At 48.5% G+C, this 9704-nt stretch overlaps 1 protein-coding gene across 1 annotated transcript in view; it reads left to right on the top strand.

The window, feature by feature from the left end:
• Nucleotides 1-6963: 6963 nt before the first annotated feature.
• Nucleotides 6964-9704, top strand: part of TUBA8 (tubulin, alpha 8) — a 65901-nt gene continuing 63160 nt past the window's right edge. The window contains exon 1 of the mRNA XM_011945643.1: nt 6964-7097. The gene's annotated coding sequence lies outside the window, so the exon portion shown is untranslated. The remainder of the gene's footprint in view (nt 7098-9704) is intronic.

Raw genomic sequence — 9704 nt, 5'->3', positions numbered from 1 at the left:
CCCACTGATGAACGTCTGGAGCAAGGGAGGCGTGCCTTGACCATCCTGGAAAAACATCATCTCCACCCCACCTATACTTATCTCCTTGGCTCTCTTCTGGCCAAAGGTCCACACTTGGTCTGAACCTATTGCATGCAGAGCTTTGCCACAGATGTCCCTGTACGGAGGGGTTCTGGCTGGTTGTGATGTTCGAAGGGGCAGCTGTGGATGCTGTTTATTGGCCTGAAATGTGGAACCAGTGTGGAGAGGGCAATACAGGCTAGATTGACCTCAGATGTAGGCTTTTTATTTTTATTTTTTGAGACAGGGTCTTGCTCTGTCATCCAGGCTCGAAGACTCGAGTGCAGTGGCGCATCATAGCTTACTGCTGCCTTGAACTCCTGTGCTCAAGCGATCCTCCTGCCTCAGCCTCTCAAGCAGCTGGGACTACAGGCACGTGCCACTATGACCAGCTAATTAGAAAACATTTTTCAATACAGATGGGATCTCGCTATGCTCCCAGGCTGGTCTCAAAGTCCTGGGCTCAAGTGATCCTCCTGCCTCGGCCTCCCAAAGCGCTAGGATTACAGGTATGAGTCACTGTGCCCGGCCAGATGTGGACATTTTTGACTTTTGCATGGAAGAGTCAATAATTGGATTCCAGGGCTGGGCATGGTGGCTCACACCTGTAGTCCCAGCAGTTTGGGAGGCCGAGGCAGGTGGATCACTTGAGATCAGGAGTTCAAGACCAGCCTGGCCAACATGGAGAAACCCCACTTCTACTAAGAATACAAAAATGAGCCTGGCATGGTGGCATGCAACTATAATCCCAGCTACTTGGGTGGCTGAGGCAGGAGAATCACTTGAGCCCAGGAGGCAGAGGCTGTGAGTGAGCCGAGATTGCACCACTGCACTCCAGCCTGGGCGACAAAGTGAGACCCTGCCTCAAAAAAAAAAAAAAAGAATTGGATTCTAGGTCAGAAAGTAGTATTACAGAACTTTGGGGTGCTATGAGATTCTTTCTTCTTCTTTTTTTTAAATTGAGGCAGAGTCTTGGTCTGTTGTCCAGGGTGGAGTGCAGTGGCCCAATCTTGGCTCACTGCAACTGTGGAAGCCTCCCAGGTTCAAGCCATTCTCATGCCTCAGCCTCCTGAATAGCTGGGACTACAGGCATGCACCACCATGCCTGTCTAACTTTTGTATTTTTAGTATAGGTGGTTTTTCACCATGTTGGCCAGGTTGGTCTTGAACTCCTGGCCTCAAGTGATCTGGCCGCCTTGGCCTCCCAAAGCGCTGGGATTACAGGCATGAGCCACCGTGCCCAGCCGAGATTCTTTCTTCTTTCTTGCCTTACATCAGCCTGAACGAGTCCATGACTGACAAGTGTTCAGTGGACTGTCACATGGTTTCTTCTGCTCTTCACAGCCACCCTATGCAGCAAGTGTTAGTATTAGCGTCCTCAGATGAGATGACTGAGGCACAAAGAAATCTGGTGAATTTCTAGAGGACACCTGGCTTTGTCACTGAAGGAACCAGGATTTTTATTTTTATTTATTTTTATTTTGAGGCGGAGTCTTGCTCTGTCACCCGGGCTGGAGTGCGGTGGCCGGATCTCAGCTCACTGCAAGCTCTGCCTCCCGGGTTGACGCCATTCTCCTGCCTCAGCCTCCGGAGTAGCTGGGACTACAGGCGCCCGCCACCTCGCCCGGCTAGTTTTTTGCATTTTTAGTAGAGACAGGGTTTCACCATGCTAGCCGGGATGGTCTCGATCTCCTGACCTCGTGATCCGCCCGTCTCGGCCTCCCAAAGTGCTGGGATTACAGGCTTGAGCCACCGCGCCCGGCCAGGATTTTTATTTTTAAAAAATTTTTATTTATTTTATTTGAGACAAGGTCTCACTCTGTCTCCCAGGCTGGAGTGCAGTGGTGCAATCTCAGCTCACTGCAGCCTCAACCTCCTGGGCTCAAGCTATCCTCTCACCTCAGCCTTCTGCAGAGTTGAGACTATAGGCATGTGCCACCACGCCTGGCTAATTTTTGTAGAGACAGGGTTTCACCATGTTGCCCAGGCTGGTCTTGAACTCTTGAGCTCAAGCAATCCTCCCACCTCGGCCTCCCAAAGTGCTGGGATTACAGGCATGAACCACTGTGCCCCACCTGAAGGAACCAGGATTCTAACTGTGTCTGTCATCTCCAGTCCAGTGTGCTTTCTGTTTCAAGAACAACAACTCATCTCCTGCGGCAGCAAGCTGAGCAAATCTGCAAGGAGCCACACTGAGCCCTCTGCGGAATGGAAGGAACAACCCCAATTTTCAGAGCCTAGGGAGGGCTAGGGAAGGGGTCGCAACGAGGATACCGGCATCTCAGGTGCTCTGCTAGTTTTCCCAAAATGAAGCAATTCAAACAATACAATTTTTTTTTTTTTTGAGACGGAGTCTCGCTCTGTCGCCCAGGCTGGAGTGCAGTGGCGCTATCTCGGCTTACTGCAAGCTCCGCCTCCCAGGTTCACGCCATTCTCCTGCCTCAGCCTCCCGAGTAGCTGGGACTACAGGCGCCCGCCACCTCGCCCGGCTAGTTTTTTTGTATTTTTAGTAGAGACGGGGTTTCACCGTGTTAGCCAATATGGTCTCAATCTCCTGACCTCGTGATCCGCCCGCCTCAGCCTCCCAAAGTGCTGGGATTACAGGCATTAGCCACCGCGCCCGTCCCTATATTTTGTATTTTTAGTAGAGACGGGGTTTCACCGTGTTAGCCAATATGGTCTCAATCTCCTGACCTCGTGATCCGCCCCCCTCGGCCTCCCAAAGTGCTGGGATTACAGGAGTGAGTAACAATACAAATATTAACGTGGGCCTGGCCTTAAACACCTGAAAGGGCTCTCCTTAGTTTCACTGCGTTTTTTATCTCAAGGATGAGGAAATGAGAGAAGAAGAGGTGATTTCAAAGGCTGTCCCATGAGCCCCAACTTAGAGAGAGAAGGTTGGCTAAGTAAAGACAATACCCATTCACGTTCCCCCCGGGGGAATGAATTCGCTTCTGTTTAGCATTTCTGTGTCTTTGCTTGAGAAATTCTAGGTACTTGTAGACACAGAGGAGATGATGTATCCCAACGGATGTGCGTTGAGGAATCCATTTGTGGGCATAATAGTGCTAAACAGTGGTTACACACGGACTGATATGAAGCCCAGGAATAGTTGAAAATTGCATGAATCAGAAGTGGAACATAATCATATTTTTATATGGTTTCTAGCTCTCCTCTCTCCTGCCTTAAATATCTTGACCTCATTCTGGCTGTCTCACTACTAAACAGGCAAATTTACTTTTAGCAAGGCTGCTTCCTTTAAGACTGTGCGTCCATCTCCTGGACAAATTTGGAATAGCAAGAAATTTGTTAGGAATTAAGGAAAGGGACTTTCCCAGGCAGCAGCTGCTTAGAGCTGGCCGCTTCTGAGCACGTTCCGTCTTCCCAGGCCTGGCTCACAGTTTTCAGTGCTTAACACGCGTGGCGCTTTGTGCGCAATTTTACTTAATTCTTCCCTCAGCCATTGGGAGCTAAGGACAAACTGTTATCCCAATTGTACAGGTGAGGAAATCGGAGCTTATTTAAATAAATTGCCGAGGTCACACAACTAGTAAGTGACAAAATCTCAGTCAAACCAAGGCTCTTTTGGCTCAAAGGCGTGTATTGAGCCCTACTCTGCTCTGCAGGGACAGAACTAAGTATGTTTTCTATTCAGGGCATGCACAGTCATTCCATGAGTGAGTTACACAATGTAAGATAAGGACATTGTGAAAAACAAAACTATACCATACATAATGCACTTTATAATAAAGTACTGGGAACAGAGTATGTGGTAAATTGTAACTATAATAATAATTTTAAACAGATCCACAAATCACACATTATTATATTCTGTTTCACTCGGGCTTTGCTTCCCACATTTGTACTAGGTCCTCTTGGCTTTAGTTTCTCACCAGTTCTCTACCCTTTGAACTCTCTCCAAAGCTTCCCTAGAATTTTTGCTCTCCTAGAAATTAGACAGTCACCTGCTCATATCATACATCCCCTGCCCTTGTCCCCAGACATACACACATCCATCTTCTGGGCTTTCCGTTCTCTTGCGGAAAAGTCTGCAGGGGAAGCTGAGGCAGAACCAAGTCCATCAGATTCCGAGGAAAGATAAGTATGGACTCTGTAACCAGATAAAAGTGAAGCCACAACTTCACTTATTCCACAAATACTTTTTGACTAGCTATAGATGGCACGCACTGTTCAAGGTGCTGAGGTTCCCACAGTGACAAAAGAGACAAAAACGTCTGCCTTTGTGAGTTTATATCATAGTGGAAGGAAACAGACAATAAAAATAAGGAAAATATAGACACTGGTATGTAGATGGTGATAAACGATAACGAGAAATATAAAATAAAGACAGATTGGAAGTGACAACAGTGGGGAGGTAGAATTGGTATCTGCATGTAACGTTGTTTTCGAACAACAAATCCAGGGTGGGGTACAAAGCAGTGAGAAAATGAGGCCCTTATGCTCAGCGCCCCTAACCCTGCGTCGGTGGGGTCACTATTCACTTTGGAACACTGCCGTTGGGACCAACATATTCTCAGTGATCCTTGTGAAGGTTTCCACCCTAAGTCCCTCATCCTCACCAGGCAATATTTATTCTCCCAAAGCAAACTCCGGAGGCAACGCGGAGAAAGTGTGAATTAATTCAAGACTAAGGTTGCCAAAATGTTTGATCAGCTCTGCCTCAGCCTTGACATTACATTACAGATTCCCTGATCGCCGCCGTCGCAGAAGCTCTGAATTAGAAGCGTGCATGTAGTTGCAAATCCATTGCTGGCATTTCTTCCGTTAGCCTCCGCTGGAACTGCTTAGTGAAGATCCCTCCATTTCACAAGATAGCTTCAGTTTTGTTTCGTTTTGACTTCGCCACCCCGAAGCTGTAGCGCACTTTGTTTTCTCACGGGACAGGGGCGGCTTCCGGGGCGCGGCGTGCTGGGGGTTGTAGTCCACAATCTCCCGCCTGTTCCCGTTATAGAAGGCGATGGGCCGGGAGCTGAGGAACTACAACTCCCAGAGTACCCCGCGCCGCTGGGACGCCGTGCGGCTGCGGGGCGGGGCGAGCGCAAAGATGTCCGCGCCCGCTGCCGGGAGGCGAGGTGAGAGTATTTGATCGTAAACTGGCGCCCGGAGCTGAGGCAATTCCTGCACGTGTCGCGGGACCGGAGACGCTAGGGCCAGGTATTCCAAGGATGCAAGAATCCTGCAAATCCGACATGTAAACTGCTTCTCCAGCCTCCAGGCGAGCCCTGCCTTTGCCTCAGGCCCCCTCCTTTTCCTTTTCGGGGAATCGACCTCGGGAAGGGGTGTGGGCAAAGAGATGAGGACTCTCCCTTTTCGCCCAGGCCAACTCGGGATATCCCGGAACCTTTGGGGAGGCGGTCACTCCGACGTCTGAGGACCTGGGCCTTGGGCCCGGACTCGTTATGAAGAGCGACTGCTCGACCTCTGCAGCCCCCTTCAGGGGGCTTGGGGGACCTCTGCGCAGCAGCGAGCCGGTGCGCGCCGCCCCGGCCCGGGCGCCGGCCGTGGACCTTCTGGAGGAGGCGGCCGACCTCCTGGTGGTGCACCTAGACTTCCGGGCGGCGCTGGAGACCTGCGAGCGGGCCTGGCAGAGTCTGGCCAACCACGCCCTGCCAGAGGAACCCGCGGGCACGTACGTGTTGGGCTCGGAAATGAACCGATTTCCGGGTGCTCTTTTGGTGGGGCTCAAGGTCTCAGGAGTTGTCATTCCCAGATTGCCCACAAGGAGCTTTACACCTCGCTTTCATCAGTGGTTTGTCTCCGAGAGGGTGGTTGCTCATCGTGTGCCCATTCTACAGAGGAGGGAAGTCGTATAACAAGAGCTTAGTGGCGAACCCACAGCCAATTATTTGCTCCTTGTTCCAGGGTAGAATGGCATGATGCGAAGGCTGAATGTGTATTAAGTGCTAAGTTCTGTCAGTAAGCAGGTGGTAAAAGTCCTCTCCCAGGTACCTCCGCCCCGCCCCGTCCCGCCCAAGGTTGTTTATTCCTGACGTTGCGGATGGTGGGGAATGGGGGTCATGGCAGGAGCAGTGTTCTGGTCCAATTGGAGGACTGGATTAAAGAATTAATTCAGGGCCGGGCGCGCGGGGGCTTACGCCTGAAATCCCAGCACTTTGGGAGGGCCGAGGCAGGAGGATTGCTTGAACCCAGGAGTTCGAGACCAGCCTGGGTAACATAATGAGCCCTCTTCTCTAGCACAAAGAAGAAAAAGAAAAGAATCCGGAGAAAAAAAACCTTGGGCTTGCATTGCTCTTTCTAATGCCACCAGCCTTGTCTGGCAGGTGAGAGCGTCATTTCTTTGCATTGTAAAGTTGGGTTAGGCCACTCTAGGGAGGTGTTAGGTAGAATAGCGAAAGCTGACCTCAGAGAAGGATGATCTGGAGAGCCCTGGCTGTGTTTTAGGGTACTGGGTGGAAGCTCATTTCAGTGAATGCAGAAGGCTTTGCTTCTCAGTGTCTGGAGGAACCTTACTAGGTGGTGCCTTTTAGCCAGCTGTGGAGTTGCTATACCTCCATTCAGCCAGAAACCTTGCTCCAAGCCCATTTGTTCACTGAGCAAACTTAGTTCCAGCTCTTTTTTCTCCAGCACACCGGTGATGCGTGTTATTTCCCCCTCAGGATTACCCTTCCTCTTCATTTAAATCTGATTTCACCTGGATAAAAAGATGAACGTTGAGCAACAACTGACTTGCCTCTTAAGAGGTTTACAGGAACTTTTAGTTCCTGGGGGAAAGGGCAGCCCATCTAAGTACTAACAGTGATGAGAGAGATGATGGCTGCTGAGTTGGGAGCTGGAGAGGAACAGTCCCAAGGTGGAAGTGGGCATGGAAATGGAGGGGAACCACTTCTAACTGAAATTGGTTTTTTTGCTGACAGCTCCTTGGAGGTGAAGTGCTCCCTGTGTGTTGTGGGGATCCAGGCCCTGGCAGAAATGGATCGGTGGCAAGAAGTCCTCTCCTGGGTCCTTCAGTATTACCAGGTCCCTGAAAAGCTACCCCCCAAAGTCCTGGAGCTGTGGTGAGTCGTCTTTGCTGACTCATCAGATCGTTTCAGAAACAAGCGGATTTTCATCTCCTCTCCTCAATCAGGGCCTAATACCTACTCTTTTCCTCTTCCCTACTATTGCCCTCCGCATCTAATTCTTTCCCTTCACTTCTTTTTTTTTCCTAGACTTCCATACATAGCAATAAAGGATAAGGGAAGAGGAATTTAGGAGTAGAATAGATATAAAGAAGGGAGGGGACAGGGAATAGGAGTGAAATGGGATGACCGAGTGGACAGAGCTGAAAGAGCAGCTTGCTACATCCTGGGAATTTCTAATGCTTCAAAAAGAAGTTTTCTGTTTTGTTTTGTTTTGTTTTGTTTTTGTTTTTTTGAGATGGAGTCTCCCTGTGTCACCCAGGCTGGAGTGTAATGGCATGATCTCAGCTCACTGCAAGCTCAGCTTCCTGGGTTCACGCCATTTTCCTGCCTCAGCCTCCCAAGTAGCTGGGACTACAGGTGCCTGCCACCACGCCCGGCTAATTTTTTTGTATTTTTAGTAGAGACGGGGTTTCACCATATTAGCCAGGACGTTCTCGATCTCCTCGGCCTCCCAAAGTGCTGGGATTACAGGCGTGAGCCACCATACCCAGCCAAAAAAAGCAAAGTTTTTAAAATTGACACTTGTAATTGTACATATTCATGGGGTAAGTTTGACATTTCAATATATGCTGTGTATATGTTGTATAATGATCAAATCAGGGTAATTGGCATACCATCACCTCATACATTTATCATTTGTTTGTGATCAGAACATTCAAAAGCCTCTTTTCCAGCTATTTTGTAATATGCAATACCTTACTGTTAACCATAACCACCGTACTATGCAGTAGAACACCACATCTTATTCCTCCTAACCCATCGTAACTTTGTACCCATTGACGAACCTCTTTCTGTCTTCCTTTTCTTCCTTCCTTTCCCAGTCTCTGGTAACCACTGTTCTACTCTCTGCTTCTATGATACCAACTTTTTTTTTTTAAAGATTCACATGAGTGAAATCATGTAGTATTTATCTTTCTCTGCCTGGCTTATTTCACTTAACCTGATGTCCCCCAGGTCCACCTGTGTTGTCATGAATGAAAAGATTTCATTCTTTTTCATGGCTGTATAGTATTCCATTACACACACACACACACACACACACACACACACACACACACACACTTTCTTTATCCATTCATCTATTGTTGGACACTTAGACTGATTCCATATCTTGGCCATTGTGAACAGTGCTGCATTAAACATGAGAGATAAGGGATTGCTAGATCATGTGGTAGTTCTATTTTTATTTTTTTCACCTGGCCATTCTTGAGTTTATTTCGATGATACTCGGTGAGAGTTCCCTGTACCTAGAAGAAGGTGTTGGGACTCTTGGTGTTGAAGTGTGGCTTGTGCTGAAGACACAGGACCTGGTAGGGCAGCAGGAACTTGATCTCGGAATTGTGGAACTGCTTGACTGTCGGCCAGGGGCACTTGCTGGCTGCAATCTCCTCCACTTTCATGATCTGGATGGTGTAGGCCCTGGTCACGGTGCCGGGTGCCCATCTTGGTAGCACTGGGTGGTCAGTGCTATTCTGCATTCATATTGTGGATGCTGCAGTAAGCATCATAGTGTAGCCAAATGCCAAAGTTCTTCACTTGCAGGGGGATTTTTGGAACACCTGCCCAGTAGACACTTGCCCCTGAAGACTTCATCTTCTTTTTTTGTTTTGAGACGGAGTCTTGTACTGTTGCCTGGGCTGCGGCTCACTGCAACCTCTGCCTCCTGGGTTCAAGCGATTCTCCTGCCTTAGCCTCCCTAGTAGCTGGGATTACAGGTACCCGCCACCATGCCTGGATAATTTTTTGTATTTTTAGTAGAGACAGGGTTTCACTATGTTGGTCAGGCTGGTCTCGAACTCCCTACCTCATGATCCGCCCACCTTGGCCTCCCAAAGTGCTGGGATTACAGGTGTGGTGTAATCCCACCAGCCAAGACTTCATCTTCTTTAGTTGAGATACAAAGTACCAGAAGCGGGACTTGGCAACAACTTGCTTAGGTGCAGAGATTTGCTGGCAGTAAAAGGGCAGCATTTGGGGGTGGGCAGGTGGCAGATACTCTTGCAGTGTGCCCAAGGCCTTCATGGCATTCTCTCAGCACTTGCCACCACTTACAAAAGGAAGTGCCGTCTTTCCTATTTTGAATTTTTTAAAGGAACCTGCATTCTGGTTTCCATAATGGCTATACCAATTTACAGTCCCACCAGCAGTGTGTAAGTGCTCCCTTTCTCCACATCTGCACCCTCACCAACACTAATTTTTTGCTTTTTTGATAAGAGCTGTTCTACCTGAAGCGAGGTGGTGTCTCAGTGTGGTTTTGATTGACATTTCCCTGGTGATTAGTGGTGTTGAACATTTTTTCAGATACCTGTTGGCCATGGTACATCTTCTTCTTCTTCTGAGAAATGAGAAATGTCTATTGAGGTCTTTTTCCCTTTTGAATCAGGTTTTTTTTTTTTTTTTCCATGCTGTTAAGTTCCTGATATATTCTGGATATCAACTCTTTTTTTTTTTTTTTTTTTTTTTTTTTTTGAGACGGAGTCT

This window comes from Colobus angolensis, unplaced genomic scaffold (assembly GCF_000951035.1).
Source record: "Colobus angolensis palliatus isolate OR3802 unplaced genomic scaffold, Cang.pa_1.0 Scaffold242, whole genome shotgun sequence".
NCBI classification, from domain to species: domain Eukaryota; kingdom Metazoa; phylum Chordata; class Mammalia; order Primates; family Cercopithecidae; genus Colobus; species Colobus angolensis.
This window is presented reverse-complemented; position numbering and strand designations above follow the sequence as displayed.